Genomic DNA, 26,058 nt, shown 5'->3' with positions numbered 1-26,058 from the left:
TGATATCCTTATGTGGTTTTGCTTCAAATTATATGATGGTTCTTCCATGAAACACTACGGGACATTTTACTATATTAAAAGTGCTGAATACATGCAAATTTTTGTTGTTGCAAATGGTGCCGTGCCCTGCAATTTAGCTGCTTTGCAGTTGATATGGGATAGTTGAAGCTCAGTTGGAAAAGCACAGCAGAATGGTAGTGAGTTGTTTGACAGATGGGCAAATGTATCATCTTTCGGTTAACAGTTGATATTTTTATTCACCCTAGGACTGAGGTTAACTTAAAAAAACCTGAAACCTCCTCTGAAGTCCCCAAAGAAAAGCTGTAAGCAAATTCCTGAGGCTGGAATATTTCTCAAAATAATAACTGGAAACTCCACCAAATCACTAACCATTTTCCTTTAATAGAGAGGACTGTGTTCGTGTTAACGCTTTTATTATTTAGCTTTAACCTCAGACCATGTTTTGGTGTATTTCTCTATTGTACAACTGAACCTCCTCACTTGTACAATTTGAAACTCTGATGGGTAATGACGCAGCTAGACCTTATTGAACATGACAGGCACATCCATGTTCCTACATGGAAAACTGTGAACTGGCAAGATTGAGCCAGACAAGGGACTGCAACACTGTAGTGTGAATTAATCGACCTTTCTGCTTGGAGTTGTGGAAACAATTTCTTTCAGCCTCAGTAGGCAGGAGTTCTACTAACTGAGGCATGCCTTATATCCAAAGTACATTTGAATGGAGCATTGAGCACAGCACCAAGGCATAAAGTGTCTTGAGTTATAGTCCCTGTATTAATGGAGAAACCATGCAGCTAATCTGTGGAATGTAGCTGACATAAGCAGTGACGAGATACTGGTTAGATCATTAGTTTTCATGGTTTTGATAAAAAGGTAAATATTAGCCAGGACAGTGGAGATAATACACTTACTTTCCTTCGAGATAGAGTCATGTTATATTTTATGTCCATCTACGAGGGCCAGGTGGGACCTTCGATTAACATCTCATCTGAGTAACAGCCCCTCCAAAGTCAGCGCTCTCCTAGTAATGCTTACGTTGCCATAGCCCCACTTTCTCATTGGAGACAGAGAATTGGTGATGGATATACCTGGGGGTCTCCGCACCTCAGGCGAGAGGAGAAATTGAGAAGGCAGGACTTTTCATAGTAACCTCAGTTAGTGCACAAAGTTAAAGATCACACAACACCAGGTTATAGTCCAACAGGTTTAATTGGAAGCACTAGCTTTCGGAGCGTCGCTCTTTCACCAGGTGATAGCCACTACCACCTGACGTAGGAGTGATGCTCCAAAAGCTAGTGCTTCCAATTAAACCTGTTGGACTATAACCTGGTGTTGTGTGATCTTTAGCTTTGTACACCCCAGTCCAACACCGGCATCTCCAAATCATGACTACTATCAGTTAGTGCAGGAATTGAACCCAAGCTGCCATTATCACTTTGCATTGCAAACCTACACCAGAGTGTCAGCCTATCAGTTTTGAGCTCAAGTCACTGACCTGAACTTGAACTCCCAGCCTTGCAAAGCAGAGGTGAGAATGCAAGCCACAGGGTGACCTGATAGAAGCACGCGCTTTCAGATAGCATGGCTTCATACGTTAGTCTTTAAATTGAAAAATTGCTGAAGTGTTGCTATAATGTGAATTCTGTGGTTGCAAAGTGTTGCAATCAACCACACATTTCACTGTTGTGACAATCTGTCATTTTCCCTCACCTCTTGCCACAGCAAACTTGCAGACAGTATAAGTATCATTCTCGGCTGGAAATTTTTGGTGAAGTCTATATGTGTGTGTGCCTGTGTGTTTTGATTGGATTGGATGGCTTGTTTGTAAAAGACATTTGGGCGTCTAATTTGGATGACTGCCTTGATGTGAGGCGAATTATGTTGCAATCATTCCACTGGGCTCTGTTCAGAGATGACAGTGTTAGCTCGCCTGCCTCTTTGCCAGGACGTTTGGAAAACTGGTGTTTGGAAGAGGACAGGGTGGGGCGAGAAGTCAGTTTGCAGCAGGAAATTCAAAGTGACACACAAGCTTATGCTCACCAGAACAGCTTATAACACACTGGTGATGGGATTGGGAGGTATTGAGGAACTTAAACATTTTCAAAAAGTGACACAAAGTCACAACTTTGCATCTTGTACCCATTAGGACCAGCGATCTCATTGACCTTGCATTCGCCCCATTCCACCTGTCCTTCCATGTCCTTTGAAGTCTATCACTATCCACTTGGGGCAGCATGGTGGCTCAGTGACTAGTAAATTACTTAACAGTGCTCGGGGTCCAGGTTCAATTCCAACCTCAGGTAACTGTGTGCATGGAGTTTTCAAGTTCCCCCTGTATCTGCTTAGATGCCTTCTGGGTGCTTTGGTTTCCTTCCACAGTCCAAAGGTGTGCAGGTTAGGTGAATTAGCCATGCTAAATTGTGCAGATGAGGTGGATTAGCCATAAGAAATGCAGTTTTTATAGGGATGGGGTGTGTCTGGGTGGGATGCTCTTTGGAGGGTCAGCATGGGCTGAATGGTCTGCTCCCACCCTATAGGGATTCTATGATTCACTTTCAAGCTTTGTGTCATTTTGAGTATTTGAAATGGTTCCCTTGCACACTGAAATCTGTGTCATTTAGATCAAGATAAGCTGTGGTCCAAGTACCAACCATTGTTTTCCACCCTCTGGTCTGAAAACCAACCATTTATCAGTTCTCTCTGTTTCTCTGAGAAAATACAAAGGATCCTCATCAAAATGATTCAGATCAGTGGCCTGAACACATGTCCCTTGTTTGCACATTCTGCTGATATGAAGCTTTTGTTTAGTTTGTTCAGGGAAAGCTGTGTCACTGGCTAGGCCAGTATTTATTGCCCAGAGGATAAGGAAGAGTCAACCACATCATTTATGGATTTGGAATCACATGAAGGACAGACCAGGTAATGTATGATAGATTTCCTTCCTCTCTGCGAAACAGAGAACCAGATCATTTTTACGACAGTCAGCAATAGTTACATTGTTGTCCTTTGGCTCATTATTTATTTCAGATTCAGTTTCACCATTTGCCATTCTAGGATTTGAACTCATGTTTCCAGAAAGTTTGTAACTTGTATAATTTATATTTGGATGAGAATCTTGGAGGCATGGATTGTAAGTTTGAGGATGACACCAAATTTGGTGTATAGTTGACAGTGAAGAAGGTTATTAAAGATTACAATAAGATGTTGATCCAGTGGGGCAGTGGGCTGAGGAATGGCAAATGGAGTTTAATTTGGATAAATGCAAGGTATTGCGTTTGCTAAAACAAAGAAGGGCATGACTTATGCAGTTAAAGGTAGGGCCCTGGGTAGTGTTGTTGAACAGAGAGATTCAGGGGTTCAGGTACATTGTGCTTTGGTAGTTGCATCACAGGTAGATAGGATGGTTTAAGAAGGTGTTTAGCACACTAGCCTTCATTGCTAAGATCATTGAGTATAGGAGTTGGGGTGTCATGTTGAAGTTGGACAGGATGTTGTTGAAGCAACTTTTGGAGTACTGTGTACAGTTCAGGTTGCCCTGCTATAGGAAGGATATTATTAAATTGCTGGGTTCAAAAAAGATTTACCAGAATGTTGCCGGGAATTGAGGGTTTGAGTTATTAGGAATGACTGGATAGACTGGGACTTTCTTTCACTGGAGAGTAGGACATTGAGGGATGACCTTACAGTGGTTTATAAAATCATGAGGAGCACAGATAAGGTGAATAGCGAAGGTCTTTCCTGTGAGGTGGAAGAGTTCAAAGCTAGGGGTATATTTTTAAGGTGAGAGGAGAAAGATTTAAAAGGGACCTGAGGGGCAACTTTTACACACAGAAAATGGTTCATGTGTGGAACAAATTGCCTGGGGAAGTGGTGGGTGCAGTTACAGTTACAACATTTAAAACACATTTGGATAGATAGGAATGATTTAGAGGTATATGGGCCAAATCAAGTAAGTGGGACTAGCTTAGTCTGGGAAACTTGATTGGCACTGAGAAGTTGGACTGGAGGGCCTTTTCCATGATGTCTCACTCTATGACTCTATATCAATACCCTGGGTTTCTCAGTTACCAGCTCAAGGACGCCACCACTGACCCACCATCTCCCCTAAATTGATGATGGACATGACCACTGACGGACCATCCCCCAACACTAATAATGCACATGACTACTGACCCACCATCTCCCCTACACCAATGATGGACAGTACCACTGACCCACCATCTCCCCTACACCGATGATGGACAGTACCACTGACCCACCATCTCCCCTACACCGATGATGGACAGTACCACTGACCCACCATCTCCCCTACACTGATGATGGACAGTACCACTGACCCACCATCTCCCCTACACCAATGATGGACAGTACCACTGACCCACCATCTCCCCTACACTGATGATGGACATGACTACTCACCCACCATCTCCCCTACACTGATGATGGACAGTACCATTGACCCACCATCTCCCCTACACCAATGATGGACAGTACCACTGACCCACCATCTCCCCTACACTGATGATGGAAATCCCCCATTGGATTGATGGATGACTGACTAAATGATTATTACATAATGAACACAGTGGACACTGCAGTTACTCCAGAAGAGGGATAAGCTCATAAAGTCCAGTTGTGCTGGTGTTTACGTACAAATTTCGAATGTGGTGAGTCCTTAATTATACGAAAGTTTGTTAACTGCTTAGAGTAGACTGACGAAGGCCCTTATTTGAGATCGCGGCTGAGTCCATTTGCTGGTGTTAAGGATTTATAGCTGTTCCTGTAACTGGATGGACCTTGTCTCCTGACTCTGTGGTTAGAGGCTTGAGTTCCAGCAGTGGTTTGTACCCTGAGTCATATGACTGGCTTCCGTTGGCTTCTCCACACCATTGTGCAGGATGAGGTACAGAGAGGAAACAGCTGCATTTGGTTTCTGTCTCAGCCCATTTCAACAAATCCAGACAAATGAAGTAATAAACTTCATTTAACTTAAACTTCAATGGGGAGGTGATGGCCTAAGGGGTATTATTGCTGGACTGTTAATGCAGAGACCCAACTAATGTTCTGGGGACCTGGGCTCACAATCCTATCATGGTGAATGTTCGAATTTGAATCCAATAAAAAAAAACAGGAACTAAGAGTCTAATGATGATTATGAATCCATTGTAGCTTACTGGGGAAAATCCACCTGGTTTATTAATCCCCTTTAAGGAGAGAAACTGCCATCCTTACTTGGTCTGGCCTATATGTGACTCCAGACCAACAGCAATGAGGTTGAATCTTAAATGGCCACTGGGCAATTAGGAATGGGCAATAAATGCTAATCCCGTCAGTAATGACCTCATCCTGCGAAATAATAGCAAAGAAACACGTTGAGTGCTGGCTAAGACGGGGTTTTGAATCATCGTGAGGTCAAGAGAAGCATTCTATAAATGCAAGTCTTATGATAAATTAGCTATGAGGTAGAAAGTAAAGAATTGGAGTGAACATTATCTTTCTAGTGTGAAGTATATTGTTGAGTTTGCTTCTCAGGGGAGTTTGGGAGTATTTTTGCACACTTAAGAATTAAGTAATTCTTAACATTTTAAAGAGACCTGAAAAGTCATGAAATAAATCTTTCAAGGGGAGAATGGGAGACCTTTTCAGGGCCGTGGGGAAAATCTGAGGGGTGGGATTGATTGGACAACTGTTTCAAAGAGCTGGCAGGGGTAAGATGGGCCAAATGGCCCCCTTCTCAGCTGTGCTAACCTGTGATTTTTGGGCATGTGTAACATTATAGATGGAGGGAAGTAATCTAAAAGAGTTCTAATGGGAACAGAGTCACTGCAACAAGTGTGTGAATTGCCCCATTTTATAAAATTTGTCCTGGGAATGTATTCTTTGCAAGGCTACCCTTCTCTCTTGTGTTTTCCTGCAGTGTTTCCCTGGACCTTCTTCTAGAACCACAAAGAACCTGGTGCTGACATTGGTCCCACGATGGTTTTGTTTAGGGAATTCCCTGACATTGAAACAGCAACAGTGATGTATATCACCATGAGGAAAGTGAATAATCTCCAACGCAGTCTTGGAGGTATTCTCATATCGACTGCTCTTGTCGTTCCTCAGTAACAGCGGTTGATAGGAGATGGGTTGCTATTGAATAACCTTAGTGAATTAATGCAGTGCCTCCTAGCACTCTATACATGAGCTGGAGAGAATAGTTATTACCTGTCATCTGGACGGTCATCAATGCAGCTAAATGTGAGATGATGCACTTTGGGAAGAATAACAGGATGGGAGAGTACTTGGTCAATGGAAAGATTCTTGGTAGTATGGATGTGCAGAGGGATCTTGGAGTACATGTGCATAGGTCCCTGAAAGTTGCCACCCAGGTGGATAGTGTTGTTAAGAAGGCATACGGTGTGTTAGGTTTCATTGGTAGAGGGATTAAGTTCCGGAACCGCAATACAAAACGCTGGTGCGGCCACACTTGGAATATTATGTACAGTTCTGGTCGCCCCATTACAGAAAGGATGTGGAAGCATTGGAGAGGGTGCAGAGGAGATTTACCAGGATATTGCCTGGTCTGGAGGGAAGGTCTTATGAGGAAAGGCCGAGAGACTTGGGTCTGTTCTCATTGGAAAGAAGAAGGCTAAGGGGGTATTTGATAGAGACATACTGGATGATCAGAGGATTAGATAGGGTAGACAGTGAAAGACCTTTTCCAAGGATGATGACGTCAGCTTGTACTAGGGGACGTAACTACAAATTGAGGGGTGATAGATTTAAGACAGATGTCAGAGGCAGGTTCTTTACGCACAGAGTCGTAAGGGCATGGAATGTCCTACCTGCTAAGATAGTCAACTCAGCCACATTAGAGAGATTTAAACAATCCTTAGATAAGCACATGGATGATTTTGGGATAGTGTAGGGGGATGAGCTGAGAATAGTTCACAGGTTGGCGCAACATTGAGGGCCAAAGGGCCTGTTCTGCACTGTGTTGTTCTATGTTGGATAGGAATAATGTGATCAAGGATAGTCAGCATGGTTTTGTGAAGGGCAGGTCGTGCCTTACAAACCTTATTGAATTCTTTGAGAAGGTGACCAAGGAAGTGGACGAGGGTAAAGCAGTAGATGTGGTGTATATGGATTTTAGCAAGGCGTTCGATAAGGTACCCCATGGCAGGCTAATGCAAAAACTACGGAGGTATGGCATTGAGGGTGCATTAGAGGTTTGGATTAGGAATTGGCTGGCTGGAAGGAGACAGAGGGTAGTAGTTGATGGTATAGATTCATCTTGGAGCGCAGTTACTAGCGGTGTTCCACAAGGATCTGTTTTGGGACCATTGCTGTTTGTCATTTTTATAAATGACCTGGAGGAGGGGCTTGAAGGCTGGGTGAGCAAGTTTGCGGATGACACGAAAGTCGGTGGAGTTGTGGACAACGAAGAAGGATGTGGCAGGTTACAGCGCGATATAGATAAGTTGGAGAGCTGGGCAGTAAGGTGGCAAATGGAATTCAATGTAGCTAAGTGTGAAGTCATTCACTTTGGTAGGAGTAACAAGAAGATGGATTACTGGGCTAATGTTAGACTACTTGGTAGTGTGGATGAGCAGAGGGATCTTGGTGTCCATGTACACAGATCTTTGAAGGTTGCCACCCAGATAAATAGTGCTGTGAAGAAGGCATATGGTGTACTGGGCTTTATTGGTAGAGGAATTGAGTTCCGGAGTCCTGAGGTCATGTTGCAGTTGTATAAGACTCTGGTGCGGCCTCATCTGGAGTATTGTGTGCAGTTTTGGTCGCCATACTATAGGAAGGATGTGGAGGCATTGGAACGAGTGCAGAGGAGGTTTACCAGGATGTTGCCTGGCATGGTAGGAAGATCGTATGAGGAAAGGCTGAGGCACTTGGGGCTTTTCTCATTGGAGAAAAGAAGGTTTAGGGGAGATTTGATAGAGGTGTACAAGATGATTAGGGGTTTAGATAGGGTTGACAGTGAGAACCTTTTTCCGCGTATGGTGTCAGCTGTTACTAGGGGACACAGCTTTAAATTAAGGGGTGGTAGGTATAGGACAGATGTTAGGGGTAGATTTTTTACTCAGCGGGTTGTGATTTCATGGAATGCCCTGCCAGTAGCAGTGGTGGACTCTCCCTCTTTATGGTCATTTAAGCGGGCATTGGACAAGCATATGGATGTTATTGGGCTAGTGTAGGTTAGGTAGGCTTTGGTCGGCGCAACATCGAGGGCCGAAGGGCCTGTACTGCGCTGTATTTTTCTATGTTCTATTTTTCTATGTTCTATAGTCTATCTGTGAGACATGAATGAAAGATCCAGCAGGGCAGCACGGTGGCTCAGTGGTTGGCACTGCTGCCTCACAGCGCCAGGGTCCCAGGTACGATTCCAGCCTTGGGTGACTGTCTGTGTGGAGATTACACATTCTCCTTGTATCTGCATGGGTTTGCTCCGGTTTCTTCCCATGGACCAAAGATCTGCAGGTCAGGTGAATTGGTCATGCTAAATTGTCCATAGTGTTAGGTGCACTAGTCAGGGGGCAGGGGTGGGTTACTCTCCAGAGGGTCAGTGTGGACTTGTTGAGCTAAAGGGCCTGTTTCCATGCTGTAGAGAATCTAATCGAATTATGCTAGGTGTAGGGTCATCTGATAAAATCTGTGCAGTATGGAAGATTTGTTTACCTCTGCTATTTAAGGCCACTATTGCTGGTCATGAATAAATGAGAGTAGTATTTTGTTTTACATTTAACCCCTATTCCAAGCAAGGATCTGATGAGTTGCATACACACACTGGCTGACCAATTTTCTTGCAAATCTTTGTAAAGTAACAAATCAGAGGGATTACAATACCCTGTCAACCAGTTACCATCCGTGATGGGGAACTTAGGATAAACAGATTGAAATTTAATGCAGAAGAGACCTTGGGTTTCGGGTCAGTGGAAGTTGGGAGGGAGTTAAAGCTCATGGTGAAACTGGCAGCAAGTTTGGAAAGCTGGTGACGTCCAGATTTAATGCCCAAGGGTTCAGTCATTGCCCACGTCCCCTCTGGGGAGGTCACTCATCAATTTTCACACACTCCTTTCACAATTACCTTGATGCTGTTTTCAGTTTAATGCGTCCATGCGCTTTCCTGAAACCCACCAGTTGTTCCGTGTTCCTTGCAATGTTGTCAGACACATCCCTCCCTCCCCGTTCCCAGTTTAAGTCAGGACCAGCATTTTAGTCAATGACATTTCAGCTGAACTAGGAGCAGTTAGAGGCTGAGCAGCCTCTAAACTAAGCAGAGAGATGGGGCAAACCATTCCAGGAGGAATGAACTGAAGAGAATGTAGTTGTGTGGAGAGCCATGTTAATTGAAATTACAAACGGGATGGTGGTGTAAGGCAAAGACAGTGTTGTCTGGAGAATGAGAAAAGAAGTGGGTCTGGATGATGTAAATGACAACAGCCAAAGAAGTGAAAAGAAAGTTTGGAAGCAGTGGAAAATATGAAAATAAAGTTATTTATTTTTGGTGAAGAAGCATGTTAAGCATTTTACTTTCAACACAGATTCAATTCATTAAAACTCTTCCTCTGCTTTATGACCAATAGGTAACATTGGAAACTTACTCCTTAAATTGATCTGTTTAACTTAGCCCAGAGATTTTTAAAAATCTGACAGTCCGTTTAGTTGGGATTTGAAGGTGTCTGATATACCACCTAAATGTAAGCGTGTCATTTGCACCTTGAACTCTTGCCTTCAACTGTAAGATAAATTATTTTAACAAGCTCCTAATGGCAAAGCCATACACATCACTAACTCATAGGCTTGTGTGATTGCCCTTCCTGTTGCTTCTGATCCATTCCAAACATTTTGCTCTCTGTGCTGTTAAGACATCATTTGTGACCTGCCCTGTTTCGGGACTGATCACACTCAATCTTTTTTAATTATTAAAAATCACATGACACCAGGTTATAGTCCACCAGGTTTAGTTGGAAGCTCAAGCTTTCGGAGCACTACTCCTTCATCAGGAAGCTAATTGGGCAGGATCAGAGGTCACAGAATTTATAAAAAAAATCAAAGTGTCATACAACTGATGCGATATATTGAACAAACCTGGATTGCTGTAAAGTCTTTCATCTTTTAGAATGGGTTGCAGGTTTCGATTCATTAATATGTAAATTCCAGAACTTCTTTCAAGTCAGACTCCTGAGATAACTTAAGGGTTTATATATAAAAAAGTGACATCTCAGCTCAGACAACGCATTAAAGTTGTCAGGTTAGAGTCTGTCTGTATTCCAATCTTGAGTCAGACTGGTTCTTTTTCCAAAGTAGGAATTTATAAAATGTCACATGGATTGACTGCCTACAGATTGTGTGCTTTTTGAACAAAATAGAATGTATCTACAAATACAATTCTGCAAATGCAAATTCATCCCATAGACTTATATATGTGTGTGCGTGTGCATGTGAGAGAGAGAGTGTGTATGTGTGTGTGCGAGAGAGGGAGAGGATGTGAGAATGTGGCTGTGTGCTTGTGTGCTTGATAGAGTGTGTGTGTGAGTGTGATGGAGTACTTGCCTGTGAGAGAGTGTGCACGTGGATGTGCATGTGGGCTGTGTGTGTGTGTGTGTGTCTGAGAGAGAGCGTGTGTATGAGAGAGAGAGGGACTGTGTGAGTGTGTGTGTATGCGAGTGTGTGTGTGTGTGTGTGTGTGTATGTGTGTGTGTGAGTGTATGCGTGTGTGTGTGTGTGTGTGTATAGTGTAGTGGGGTCACCTGGAGTGTGACATGAACCCAAGGTCCTAGTTGAGGCCATCCCCATGGGTACCGAACTTGCGAATCAACTCCTGCTCGACCACTCTGTGTTTTTGAATTTTTTAACGTGAAGTAGAGTTCAAAGAGTTGAAACAGTGAAAATACCTTCACATCCTTTTACCAACTTAGAGGTGACATCCAAAATGTGAATTTTCACTGCTCCTTTAACATCACTAAATATCTCATCTTGCTCCACAGGAATGCTATCGAGCAGAATTTATCACAATATGAGGTATGAGGTGACTAGGAGGTAAAGGAGCATTTTCTACAGGAAGGAGAGACAGTAAGGTTTAGGAAGCGAATTCCAGAGCTCAGGTCCCAGATGGCTTTGGTGAGGTCATCAAAGGTGAAACAATGACATTTGGAGATACGCAAGAAAACAGAACTGCAGGAAAGCAAAGCCTTAGGGGTAGATTGGCAGGAGAAAGTTGTGGAGATAGGCAGAGGCAAAGCCATAGGGGGATATGAACACAAGTCTTGTTATTGTTATCCTATTAGAGTTTCTATGAGATAGGCCAACAAGAAGTGAGGCCACATTGAATTTGGTACTGGGTAATGAACCAGGCCAAGTGTTAAATTTGAAGGTAGGTGAGCACTTTGGTGATAGTGACCACAATTCAGTAACGTTTACTTTAGTGATGGAAAGGGATAGGTATATACTGCATGGCAAGCATTATTGCTGGGGGAAAGGAAATTATGATGCAATTAGGCAAGATTTAGGATGCATAGAATGGGGAAGGAAACTGCAGGGGATGGGCACAATTGAAATGTGGAGCTTATTCAAGGAACAGCTACTACAGATCCTTGATAAGTATGTACCTGTCAGGCAGGGAGGAAGTGGTCGAGCATGGGAACTGTGGTTTACTAAAGAAGTTGACTCTCTTGTCAGGAGGAAGAAGAAGGCTTATGTAAAGATGAGATGTGAAGGCTCAGTTAGGGCACTTGAGAGTTTCAAGTTAGTCAGGAAAGACCTAAAGATCGAGCTAAGAAGAACCAGGAGGGGATATGAGAAGTCTTTGGCAGATAGGATCAAGGAAAACCCAAAGGGTTTGTATAGGTATGCCAGAAATAAAGGAATGACAAGAGTAATATTAGGGTCAATCAAGGACAGTAGTGGGAATTAAGATAGTTGTGTGTGGAGTCAGAGGGGATAGACGAAGTGCTAAATGAATACTTTTTGTCAGTATTCACACTAGAAAAAGACAATGTTGTCAAGGAAAATACTGAGATACAGGCTACTACACTAGATAGAATTGAGGTTACAAGGAGGAGGTGTTAGCAATTCTGAAAAGTGTAAAAATAGATAAGTCCCCTGGGCTAGATGGGATTTATCCTAGGATTCTCTGGGAAGCCAGGGAGGAGATTGTAGACCCTTTGGCTTTGACCTTTATGTCATCACTGTTTGAGGAATAGTGCCAGAAAACTGGAGGACAGCAAATGTTGTCCCTTTGTTCAAGAAAGAGAGGAGAGAAAACCCTGGTAATTATAGACCAGTGAGCCTTCCTTCTGTTTTGGGCAAAGTTTTGGAAAGGATTTAAGACATAGGATTCATAATCGTCGAGAAAGGAATAATGTGATGAGAGGTAGTCAACATGGTTTTATGAAGGGTAGGTCATGCCTCACAAACCTTATTGAGATCTTTGAGAAGGTGGCCAAACAGGTGAATGAGGGTAAAGTGATTGATGTGATGTATATGGATTTCAGTAAGGTGTTTGATAAGCTTTCCCACAGTAGGCTATTGCAACAAATACGGAGATATGGGATTGAGGGTGATTTAGCGGTTTGGATCTGAAATTGGCTAGCCGTAAGACAACAGAGGGTGGTGGTTGATGGGAAATGTTCACCCTGGAGTTCAGTTACGAGATTCTGTTTTGGGGCTGTTGCTGTTTGGCATTTTTACTAATTACCTGGATGAGGGCATAAAAGGATGGGTTAGTAAATTTGTGGCTGACACTCAGGTCAGTAGAGCTGTGGACAGTTTGGAAAGATATTGCAGATTACAGAGGGACACAGATAAGCTGCAGAGCTGGGCTGAGTGTTGGCAAATGGAGTTTAATGTGGAAAAATGTGAGGCAATTCACATTGGAAGGAGTAACAGGAATAAAGAGTACTGGGCTAATGTTAAGATTTTTGGTAGTGTGGATGAGCAGAGGGATCTCAGTGTCCATGTACATAGATCCCTGAAAGTTGGCACCCATGTTGATAGGGTTGTTAAAAAGGCTTACGGTACATTAGCTTTTCTTGGTAGAGGGATTGAATTTCAGAGCCGTAAGGTCATGTTGCCGGTGTACAAATCTCTGGTGCGGCTGCACTTGGAGTATTGCGTATAGTTCTGATCACCACATTATAGGAAGGATGAGGAAGCATTAGAAAGGGTGCAGAGGAGATTTACCAGGATGTTGCCTGGTGTGGAGGAAAGATCTTATGAGGAAAGGCTGAGGGACTTGAGGCTGTTTTTGTTAGAGCGAAGAATGTTAACAAGTGACTTAATAGAGGCATACAAGATGATCAGAGGATTAAATAGGGTGGACAGTGAGAGCCTTTTTCCTTGGATGATGTTGACTTGCACAAGGGGACATAGCTTTAAAATAAGGGGTGGTAGATACAGGACAGGTGTCAGAGGTAGGGTCTTTACTCAGAGAGTAGAAGGGGCGTGGAATGCCCTGCCAGCAACAATAGTGGACTCGACAACATTAAAGGCATTTAAATGGCCATTGGATAAACATATGGATGAATAACGTAGGTTAGATGGGCTTTAGATTGGTTCCATGGGTTGGCGCAACGTCGAGGGCTGAAGGGCCTGTACTGTGCTGTAATGTTCTATGTTCTTATAGGAAGCTGCCCAGCTCTAGTACGCCAGAACTGGAATAGGCCATTCATCCTCTCAAACACCTTTTTTCAATTCAAGTAGATCAAGTGGATCTATGCTTTAACTCCAATTTCTGCCTTAGATCATAACCTTTAATACCTGTACCTAATAAAGATCTATCTCAGTCTCAGGGCAGTATTTTTGTGTATTCCAGAATTCCCATGCCAATTAGAGGCGCCAACAATTTCTTGTGGAATAAGATCAATTTTCTCCATGAGTCATGTGCACGACTGAGTTATTTTTAATCTTTACTTTCACTCGAAGATGATGCTATGTTGTAAAACAGTTTAGCTTTTTTTAACTAAGTATGTAACAGACCTATATATGTATACATAATTTTGAAATGAAGTTCTGCAGTGAGTTTTGCAGCCTTGTTGTTATTTTGATCTTTGATGATCAATCAGTTTGGAACGATGGTTAATCAGTAGGAGGTGCCATTACATACTCTACGCAGATGTATCAATTGATCTTGTAAAAAGAATTAGTTAATAAAGAGAAACAAGATATTATAAAAGGGACGACCTTACAAAATGACTCTCATGTTAAGGAATAAATGATGCAACAGTTTTAAATGATCTCACCAAAATGACCATTACTTTTAAAGAAACCAATCAGGAACTGGGCAGACATTGTTTTGTGGATTCAAGATTCATCTTGTACTAATTATGCACCAGTGAGAAAGGTTAATAAGGCCTGGGCTTTTAGTGGGTTGATGCTCAAAAAAGGAAAACCAAAGACAGATAAGAACTTCAATCAGCAGAACAGAACAAGAGACCTTTGACCAGTCAATGAGTGTCACAACCTGGTACCCCTACATGAATATGCTGAAAACCATTGCTTTTGTTAGGTATCATTTTGTTTATATGTTTTACGGTAAATAGAATAAATGCTGTCAAACTTGTGAAAATATATTTACATCTGTATCTAATCAGGGCTATTAAACTTTAGATTGGCTCTTTCAATCTGTAATCATAACTGACATTATCTTGCTATTAAAATTCAGGTGAAATCCAAATCTTATCCATGTTTCATGGCCCTTCAGAGGAGTCAGAAACCATTGTTTGATTGGGGAACCATTTGAAAAGTAAGTCCAAAAGGTCTTTCCATATATAATTTTGAAATGATGTTCTGCAATGAGTTTTGCAGCCTTATTGCTGTTTTGATCTTTGGAGGAAAATCAGCTTGGAATACCCCTGACTTTCCCCATTGTACTCTTGGGGTTTTCGAGAAGATTTGTATAAATTAGAGGAAACCTGCAACATCATCAACAATATCCTTACTGGAATAAAATTCACAAAAGAGCAGGAGAACAACAACAGACTCCCATTCCTAGATGTCACAGTAGAATGAACAATTAATGGAGAACTTTAAACCAGCATCTACAGAAAAGCAACACATACTGACCAAATACTTAACTACAGAAGGAATCATCCCAACACCAACAAACAAAGCTGCATCAGGACATTATTTCAACAGGTCACAGCACAATGCAGTACACAGAAACTACAAACAACAGAAGGAAAATACCTATACAGCGTATTCAGGAAGAATGGGTACCCAATAAACACAGTCTGCCGATTTCTCAACAGCAAACCCAAACAAGCAGACACAACATCCCAGAAACGCGAGCCACGTTACCATACATCAAAGACATTTCTGAAATGACTTCCAGACTACTCAGACCCCTTGGCATCATGGTAGTCCACAAACTTATTAACACACTGAAAAAAAGGGGCTGATGAACCTAAAAGACCCTATACAAACAACCAGCAAAATGAACGTCATTTATAAAATATAAATGCAAGGACTGTAACAAGCACTACATTGGACAGACAGGTAGAAAGCTAACCACCAAGATACACGAACACCAACGAGCCACAAAAAGACATGACCCACTATCACTAGTATCCTTACATACAGATGAAGAAGGACCCCACTTTGACGGGGACAACATATCCATCCTAGGGCAGGCTAAACAGAGACACACACGGGAATTCCTAGAGGCCTGGTATTCAAACCGGAACTCCATCAATAAACAGATCGATTTGGACCCTATTTACCAACATCTGAGAAAAAGTACCAGAAATATTATCACCACCTTAAGACACCAAGACATATAAATAGAAAATGGGACGTAATACCAGTGCTTCACCGGAGGCTCATAAATGCTGTTACCTAGTATGGTGACAAAATGTCTGAAAACAAACTTTCCAGCTCAGCGAGCAAACTTACAAACTGATCCTTCATACCCTCTATGTCAACTCAAGGCCAATCTATTTTGCACCTCCCTCACCCAAAGCTGATTTGTTAGCAACTATAAGTAGTTATAATAAGTTATTTTTTCTGTCATCACTTTTGTCAATGTGTCAATGTTTACTTGGACAAGATTTGGAGATATGTTTCACGGCTTCTATTATAGATATTATAGAAATTGCCCTTTTCCATTGGGTTGTAGGAACAACAGTTTGTTTTGCAAAAACCATTTCTGAAAGGGTATTTCCAGCAGTTCCACACATGCCATTATTGCTACCCAGCTCAACAATTGTCTACGTCATGCATTGAGGGTGATTGGAAGGGGAATGAGTTTGCATAGGGAACATATTGGGATATGGGATTTGAGAGGGAGGTTGGAAATACTGTGAGGAGAGAAGGAGTGTGGTTTTCCTATTACAACTTGGAGAAAGTCACAGAGAACTGAATTTCACAGAGAATTTCATTCGGCCTGTCCTGTTGATGCCTGGATTCTGCTTCCAGGATGGAAAGGCCAGACTCAATCCCACACTCACCAGCCCCCACCTACCCACTATCCAAATTGAAATGGTTCAACTGAGTGCTTTAAAGCAAAGCAGAACGACAAAGTAGGGGAATTTCCTGACTCAGGTTACCTGTCCTGGTCATGAAAGTCTGGTAACAATTTTGAAAGCTGCAGTAATCTTTGATGCCTGTAGCCTTGTGCTCAAGAGAGTCTGATATTATTTCCGTTGAAAGAGTAGATTAGATTCCCTACAGTGTGGAAATAGGCCTTTCGGCCCAACCAGTCCACACCGACCTGCCGAAGAGTAACCCACCCAGATGCATTTCTCTCTGACTAATGCACCTAACACTATGGGCAATTTAGCATGGCCAATTCACCTGGCCTGCACATCTTTGGATTGTGGGAGGAAACTCATGCAGACATAGGGAGAATGTGCAAACTCCACACTGTCTGGAATTGAACCTGGCACCCTGGTGCTGTGAGGCAGCAGTGCTAACCACTGAGTCACTGTGCTGCCCAGAAACAATAAAGTAATTCCTTATTTTCTTCTTAAGTGCCTGTCACTAATTAAGGATCTTTTCAGAACATGCCCTGCTCTTTCCAAATTCTCCAGGGAAATTGTTTCTCAGCGTCGACCCAGCAAAATCCTTTTAAAATTGTGAATGTCTTGGTCACATCACCCACGAATTTCTTACACTGAAGGGATTACAAACCAAGTGTTTGCAACCTGCCTGTAATCATTAATCACTGGAGTCCTTCTGGCGGCAAAATAGAAGGTCATAGCCTGTGCAAAGATGGCAGAAATCAGGAAATGAATTTTTATATTGGAAAATGAAAGTGCTAAATAGTTTGAAAATGCTTGCAACCAGGGTGTTGTTTGCAATTGTAGCCTTAGAAAATATGTTAGTGAGTCACTGTCAATAATCAGTGACCTCTCGTGATTGTAGAAATTTCCTTAAAGTTTGAATTCGTGAACATAATAACATAAGAAATCGGAGTAGGCTAAGGCCATTCAGCCCTTCTAGTCTGCCCCACCATTCAGTAAGATAATGGCTGATCTGATTTTAGCCTCTTTTCCACTTCACTGCATTTTCCAATAACCTTTGCACAGATGCTGGTAGATCTACTGAGCTTTTCCAGCGACTTCCATTTTTATGTCAGCAACTATCGGTTTCAATTAGGTTCCCTCTTTTCCTAAACATTAATACATGTGGGCTAAATCTACTTCATAGTCAACCTTTTCTGAGTTACCTCAATGCATGTTTATCTGTGCTTTCATAAGGAAACTAAAACTCTATGCAGTTTTCTAAGTGTTAAACATTCTGTAAGTGGAAGCGAGACTTCCAAACTTCAATACTTTGCACCTCTTATCATAATGGTCAATATTCTATTGCTTTCCTAAACACCTGCAGTACCTATATGCTAATTTTTCATATTTTATGTACAAGGCAGCAGGTCCCTCTATATTGCAGTGTTCTGCAATCTCTCTCAATTTAAATAATATTTTGCTTTTCTATCCTTCCCACGAAAGTGGGAAACCTCACATTTTCACATTTGATGCTTCATCTAACTTTTCTTTCTCAAATGCTTGCTAGCCCAAACTAAACCTCTCTACAGGCTCTTGAGGCAGAATTCTTGTTTCATTGAGAGATCTCCACCTTGCAGCCATTTCTCCATTGCCAACTTTTATCCCATCGGTTCCTGAGGTCTGACATGATTCTCGAACACCTAACCAGTCACATGCTCAGTCTCCCGTTCAAAATGGAGGCAGGCTTCAGTTAAGGGCCGAATGGAGGTGCTGAGAAGTGAGCAGTCCTGCCAACAGGGGGAAAAGCTGTCAATGTAGGTGGGGAGAGAAAATGCAGACATTTTAGTAAAGATGAACCTTTTCTGAGGAAGGATGTTCATGCTCTCGAGGAAGTGCAGCGAAGTTAACCAGGCTGATTCCAGGGTTGGCGGGACTGACATATGAAGAGAGATTGACTAGGTTAGGATTGTTTTCACTGGAGTTCAGATGAGCGAGGGGGATCTAATAGAGACTTATAAAATTCTAACAGGACTAGACAGGGTAGATGCAGGGAGGTTGTTCCCGATGGTGGGTGCATCCAGAACCAGGGGTCACTGTCTGAGGACTTGGGGTGGACCATTTAGGACGGAAATGAGGAAATATTTCTTCACCCAAAGAGTGGTGAGCCTGTGGAATTCATTATCATGGGAAGGAGTTGATGCCAAAACATTGAATATATTCAAGAGACAGCTGGATAGAGTATCTGGGTGAATGAGAAAAAAGGATATGGGCAGAAAGTAGGATGAGGTTATTGTTGGACGATCAGCCTTGATCATGATGAATGACTAGGACCATTGGTCCTATTCAGGAAGCTGTTTTCATACACTGATATGTGGATGTTGAAGGGTCATTTCTGTGGTGCTGGAAAACCATAGCAGATCAGGCAGCATCCAAGGAGTAAGAATATTGATGTTTCAGGCAAAAGTCCTTCATCAGGAATTGTGGATGTGGAAGGCCGAACTGCAAACTAGAAAATCCCAGTTGCATCTCTTCAGTGCCCTTACTTGAAGCTTTAAGAGTCTTAGTTTTAACATTTGGACCAGTGGCATGAGGATCAGTCAGCTTTTGGACTTTTGAGTTTTCACGTTAGAAAACTTGCTTTGACAGGATGATGTTGCAAAGATTGCTACTTTATCTCCCCCTGGTTCAGGAACCATTCCACAAATATGGTGCATGTACATGTCTTGCCTTAGCCGTACTGGAGCACACTATCCCCATCCCTCAATCACGAACCTCCTGGTGGAGGGGTGGGGGGAGGGGGATGGAAAGGGGGGTGGTGACACCGATGACAAACTGGCAATTGACCGGAACAGTAATGTTCCAGGCTCGGCCCATCCGCCATAAACTTGAACAACTCTCAATCTCGCAAGGGTGGACCAGGCAAAGTGAGGGCAATTGCTCTTCAAGATGAACACAAAGAACGTGCAAACTTTAATTCTGCTCATCCAAATCACATTGTTTCCCTCATACAAAGCTGCTGCCCTGATGCTATCACATTGTCCATTCACAGCAGAAGCTGCTGAATAGGTCACTAATCTCAACATTGAATTCCAGTTGCTTGCCTGGTCAGACAAGTCTATTATATATTGGTTTCTCACAGCTTGTGGCCAGCTAGCCCTGCCCTGGGTGGAACATGAGGTGTGGCCGAGGTGTGCTACAGGCCTTAGGACTGAGTTTCACAATTTCAGAGCATGAATGCCTCCACCATCTTTGTTACACCCCAACACTTCCTGTTCTGTTCTGTGTGGGCTGCTCCCAGCACAACCAATCGTTTTAAATTATTTGTAGCACCTGTTTTCATCTATCCAACACTAACTTCTTCCCCTGGCTTACTACCACAATGCTTTCATCTACATCCCATTTTTATCTCTGTCTGTCTCTGTCTGGGTGTCATCTCCATCCATTTGTCTCAATTCTTTCCCTCAGTCCTTCACCATTCCCTAAGGCCTCCCACCCCACTCCCCCGGCCCACAGCCTCCCCTCTCCTCCTCCTCCATCATCAACATAAATACCACCATCTTTCAGCTGCTTTCGTTTCTGATGAAGGGACACTGGACTTGAAACGTTCACTCTGTTTCCCTCTCCACAGATGCTGTCAGACCTGCCGAGCCTCTCCAGCACTTTCTGTTTTGTTTTCTGACTTCCAGCAATGTTTCGTTTTACTGAAAATGACCAATTTCTCCTGACTCACTGTTTTCTGTCAGTTAGAAATCCAAATGCAGTACAAATGCTTCTTTATTCACCTTATTCATTGCATCAATAGACAATAGATAATAGACAATAGGGGCAGGAGTAGGCCATTCTACCCTTCGAGCTTGCACCACTATTCATTATGATCATGGCTGATCATCCTCAATCAGTATCCTGTTCCTGCCTTATCTCCATAACCCTTGATTCCACTATCCTTGAGAGCTCTATCCAACTCTTTCTTAAACAAATCCAGAGACTGGGCCTCCACTGCCCTCTGGGGCAGAGCATTCCACACACCTACCACTCTCTGGGTGAAGAAGTTTCTCCTCATCTCTGTCTTAAATGCTGGATTAGTGGTGCTGGAAGAGCACAGCAGTTCAGGCAGCATCCAAAGAGCAGCGAAATCGAAACGTCGATTTTGCTACTCGTTGGATGCTGCCTGAACTGCTGTGCTCTTCCAGCACCACTAATCCAGTATTTGCTTTCCAGCATCTGCAGTCATTGTTTTTACCTCTGTCCTAAATGGCCTACCCCTTATTTTTAAGCTATGTGCTCTGGTTCAGGACTCACCCATCAGCAGAAACATGTTTCCTGCCTCCAGAGAATCCAATCCTTTAATAATCTTATACGTCTCAATCAGATCCCCTCTCAGTCTTCTAAACTCAAGGGCATACAAGCCCAGTCACTCCAATCTTTCAACATAAGATAGGCCTGTCATTCCAGGAATTGACCTCGTGAACCCACGCTGCACTCCTTCAATAGCCAGAATGTCTTTCCTCAAATTTAGAGACCAGAACTGCACACAATATTCCAGGCGCAGTCTCACCAGGGCCCTGTACAGCTGCAGAAGAACCTCTTTGCTTCTATACTCAATCCCTCTTGTTATGAAGGCCAGCATGCTATTAGCTTTCTTCACTACCTGCTGTACCTGTATGCTTACCTTCATTGATTGGTGTACAAGAACACCCAGACCTCTTTGTACTGCCACTTTACCTAACTTGACTCCATTTAGGTAGTAATCTGCCTTCCTGTTCTTGCCACCAAAGTGGATAACCATACATTTATCCACATTAAACTGCATCTGCCATGCATCTGTCCACTCACCTAACCTGTCCAGGTCACCCTGTAATCTCCTAATATCCTCCTCACATTTCACCCTGCCACCCAGCTTTGTATCATCAGCAAATTTGCTAATGTTACTATTAATACCATCTTCTATATCATTAGAGAACCTTAGAAACATTGTCAATGCACAGTTGCCCTGCCATAAAGCCAAAATAAATCTGCTTGACTGTGATATTGGTAACCTTCCAACAGTGTATTTACCAGTTGCGGCAAAGCTTATGTTATCCCTCATAACATACGAAACTAGAAGTAGAGAACATGGTATTGAAAGATATAGAGACGTTTACACCAGCCTTTGGTTATCTGCAGGTATTGCACACCTGGGCATCAGAGTTATCATATTAAACTATTCAGTTACAAAAAAACAGCATGCTTTCATTGGCTTTGAGTGGTCCCAAGTAAGATTGTGTCTGATATAACAATTACATCATGAATCTGTCTCTTAAATGTATATTGACATACTGAGCATGAGACAGAACACAACAGATCGAATTAATATTTTCTAAATATCCTGACTCTGCTTCCTTAATAATGGCTGCCATCATTTTCCCAGTGTTAGAAGTTAGACAATGTGTTAAATAGATTCTTATTTTGTATCTGTCTTGTTCCGTGAATAAAGAGTGTGATATCTACAATCTTGCTGTTATGTGAGACTTGTCAGAGATTGGGAGTGTTGGCAATTGGCTGTTTGTGGTAATTGTGTTTTGATATTGATCTTTGTAAACGAGACAGCTTAAATTAAACAGGTGCTCATTTTAAATTCATTGACGAATAACTCACGCACAGCCAGGATACATACTGTTCAAACTGAACAAAGTGACTCAGGGTCTTGCATAAGAATTTCTAGCCCAGAGCTGACAGATGTTGTAACCAAGGGTGTGCATGATATGCTGGGAGTAGAAATTGGGAGCATATATTTAGCGCCTGTGTCTAGACTGCCTTAGCTTTTCCAACATATAGTTTAACTGACCACAAATACCATCGACTGTGAGAGTACCATAGACAATATATATGGTCTTTTGTTAAAGGTGTCTTGGCTTTTGGATATTTTCTCCATGTACCTTTGTAGTTGCGACTGTTAGAAGGTATGCTGTACCTTCAAGGCTGAATTTGAAACATGAAAACGATGGAACAAATTATATGTGTTAGTGAGGAATTTGACTACACTGCCAGAGCTTTTATTTTTGTTCATGCGGCGTGGGTGACCCATATTTATTTTTCTTCCTTAAATTGCACTGGAGAAGGTTGTGGTGAGAAGCTTCATTGAAACATTACAGTCCATGTAGATTGCTACATCCACTATAACGTTAGAGAGGGAGTTCATAAGATATTGAGTCAGCAACAGTAAAGGAATGGCAATATATGTCTAGGTGTGGATTGTAACCAGGTGAGTCAAGAGGGGCAATGTGTTCATTCCTCCATTCCTATTCCTTGTTTGTTTATAACAGAATTTTCTGGAGGCTGATTTCTATGCTGAGCTGAGCCTGATGAAGGGTCTCATGCTTATTCATTGCGTCCTGCCATAAATTTCTTGAGATAGGTCTGAAGTTTCTGATAATATCATTCAGAGCGTTGCTATGACTCTTACAGCAACCATAAGATTCTGTGCAATTAGCACAATGGGAAAGGCAATGCATGGTGGAATTAGTTTGCAATGGTGAACCTCTCCTTCCAATGGTTACCCATGCTGAGCAACTATTCAATTCATTTTCTAGTGCGAGGATGATTAATGCGTCCCCGAGTGTTTTCAAGTCTGTCCAGCCCTTGAGAGGAGTCAGTAGGCGAATATTCCTTAAGGCTTAATTCAAAAGCCCATCATATTGTGGACAGGCATGAATAGAGGGTTATGGAGAGAGTGAGGACTGCAGGTGCTGGAGATCAGAGTTGAAAAGTGTGGCGCTGGAAAAGCACAGCAGGTCAGGCAGCATCCGAGGAGCAGGAGAATCAACGTTTCGGCCGTAAGCCCTTCATCAATTCTGCTGCTCCTCGGGTGCTGCATGATCTGCTGTGCTTTTCCAGCGCCACACTTTTCGACTATGAATAGGATTACTAACAGTGGAGAACTGAAAGGCTGAAAGGGGCCATTGCAATCTAATCGCTACAACTCTTTACACCTACCCTTGATCCATTTCCATCTTGCATTACTCTATTTGTCCCATTTTTATTCATTTTGAGTTTGATCCCCATCATCCCTTCTGCTATTTTGCTAGTTAACCCCTTCTCCTTTCCAGCCTATCACCGATCTTTCCTTTAGTTCATCCCTCTCCCACACCTTGGATCTCCAACTCTAAAACTGGTTATAAATGGTTAAATCTTTGACTTCTCCAGTTCTGAAGCAAGGTCATTGACTAGAACAATAACACTGTTTTATTCTCTGTTGGTGCTGTCACATCCGCATTTCCCAGAATTTTCTATTTCCATTTTCTGTCAGCCTTCCATCATCCTCAGTGCTTTGCTTTCACATTTCCACATGCTAGCTGACACTCATAATATCAAAGATGAAGTCATTTGGCTAATTATAGAATCATACAGAGGCTCATCAGCACATCGGGTCGGCACCAACAAAAACTAGTCCAAACCTACACTGGGCCCACATTGGCAAATAGTCTCGAATGTTACATATTGAGTGATAATCCACATACCTTTTAAAGATTGTAAGGTTTCCCGCCTCAACTAACCTCTCAGGCAGTGCATTCCAGACTCCCATCACCCTCTGGGTGACTCTCTTTGCTAACTTTGAGTATGGAAAGCATGAAAGATATCCAAACAGTTGGTCTTGATTTTCATTTCAGTGGTATAAAGGCAGTAGATGCAACATTGCTCTTTTCACACCAAGGCCCAGCCTCTTGAGATAGCTCTGAAATGTCTGGTAGAAGCATTCCAGAGCATTGGTGTGACTCTTTAAGCAGACCCAGGATTGCCAACAATATGACTATCTCCTCTTCCTCTGATGCATTCATGCAACCTGAGGACCCGCCTGCCCTCACAGGTCGATAACCCCATCATATGATTTCAAATGTACAGTTCTCTCCTATATTTATCATTTAGCCAGGGGGTCAGTTAGCTTGGATGGCTGGTTGGAGATGCACAGTGATGCCTACTGCATGGGTTCAATTCCTGCACCAGCTGGGGTTCCCATGAAGGACTCTCCTTCCCAACCTCACCTAAGGTGTGGTGGCCCTCTGATTAAACCATCGCCATCCATCTCTCTCTTTCTCTGATGGGAGAGCAGTCCAATAGTCTGTGATGACTTTTACCCCTCAGCCAATGTCATTAAATTGAACATTTTGGCATTAGCTGTTTTGCTGATGATGCGTTTATGTCCAAACATGTCAATTCTCCCACCCCTTGGATATTGCCTGACCTGCTGTGCTTTTCCAGCACCACACTCTCAACTCTGATCTGCAGTCCTCACTTTCTCTTATTAGCTCTTTTGCAAAGGTGTAGTTTTCAGGAGGCCCGTGTGCTGAAAGTGGCAGCTTCGTTTCTTGCATTACAGCAGCGACTATGTTTTAAAAATGTCTTGGAGGCTGCAAAGTGATGGAGAACATCATGAAGGGCACAGTAAGGACACAATTCCTGATTTAACTATTTGGTGTACTTACACAGGCTACAGGCAAAGCTGTCATTTCCTGTAACGTTTGATTCAGAGCAGTGTAAACGGTTCTTACTCTGGTTGAATGGGATTGCACAGCCACGAGATCCCATCAAACAGGAAAGTGATTTCCTCAAACTGAATCAGATCGGGTTTATTAGCACTGACAATTTGTTTGCTCCAGGTGCTCCTCAGATGATTTACAACACAAGGTTGCATCAGCTCCCCACACCTCCTTTTATGACTGGCAGTAAAATAGGCCTGCAGCAAGTATGGGCCGGGCAGTTTAGTTTTGGAGTGGAATCAAGTCATAGTTGTGTACCATAAAGCCACAGAGTCATAGAGTCATAGAGATGTACAGCAAATAAACAGACCCTTCAGTCCAACTCGTCCATGCCAACCAGGTATCTCGACCCAATCTAGTCCCACCAGCCAGCACCTGGCCCATATCCCTCCAAACCCTTCCTATTCATATACCCATCCAGATGCCTTTTAAATGTTGCAATTGTACCAGCCTTCACCACTTCCTCTGGCAGCTCATTGTATACACGTACCACCCTCTGTGTGAAACAGTTGCCCTCTAGGTCCCTTTTAAATCTTTTCCTTGTCACCTTAAACCCATGCCCTCCCCCCACTCCAGGGAAAAGACCTTGTCTATTCACCTCACAATTTTATAAATCTCTATAAGGTTACCTCACAGTCTACAAAGCTTCAGGGAAAATGGCCCCGGCCTATTCAGCCTCTCCCTATAACTCAAACCCTCCAACCCTGGCAACATCTTTGTATATCTTTTCTGAACCCTCTCAAATTTCACAATATCCTTCCTGTAGCAGGGAGACCAGAATTTGCATGCAGTATCCCAAAAGTGGCCTGATCAATGTCCTGTACAGCTGCATCAAGACCTCCCAAACCCTTTCACCCACTGAAATCTTGATCTGTGCCTTTGTTGTCTCCAGATTCACTTTTAGCAAAACATATCTGGCTGTCCACTCACATCTCTACACATTATGTGCCACATGTTCTTCCAAAACTCTGTATCTAAAGTTGCATCAAGGATGTTGCCAGGGTTGGAGGATTTGAGCTACAGGGAGAGTCTGAACAGGCTGAGGCTGTTTTCCCTGGAGCATTGGAGGATGAGGGGTG

Source organism: Chiloscyllium punctatum, chromosome 3, assembly GCF_047496795.1.
Source record: "Chiloscyllium punctatum isolate Juve2018m chromosome 3, sChiPun1.3, whole genome shotgun sequence".
Classification (NCBI taxonomy): domain Eukaryota; kingdom Metazoa; phylum Chordata; class Chondrichthyes; order Orectolobiformes; family Hemiscylliidae; genus Chiloscyllium; species Chiloscyllium punctatum.
Note: the sequence above shows the minus strand (reverse complement) of the source record.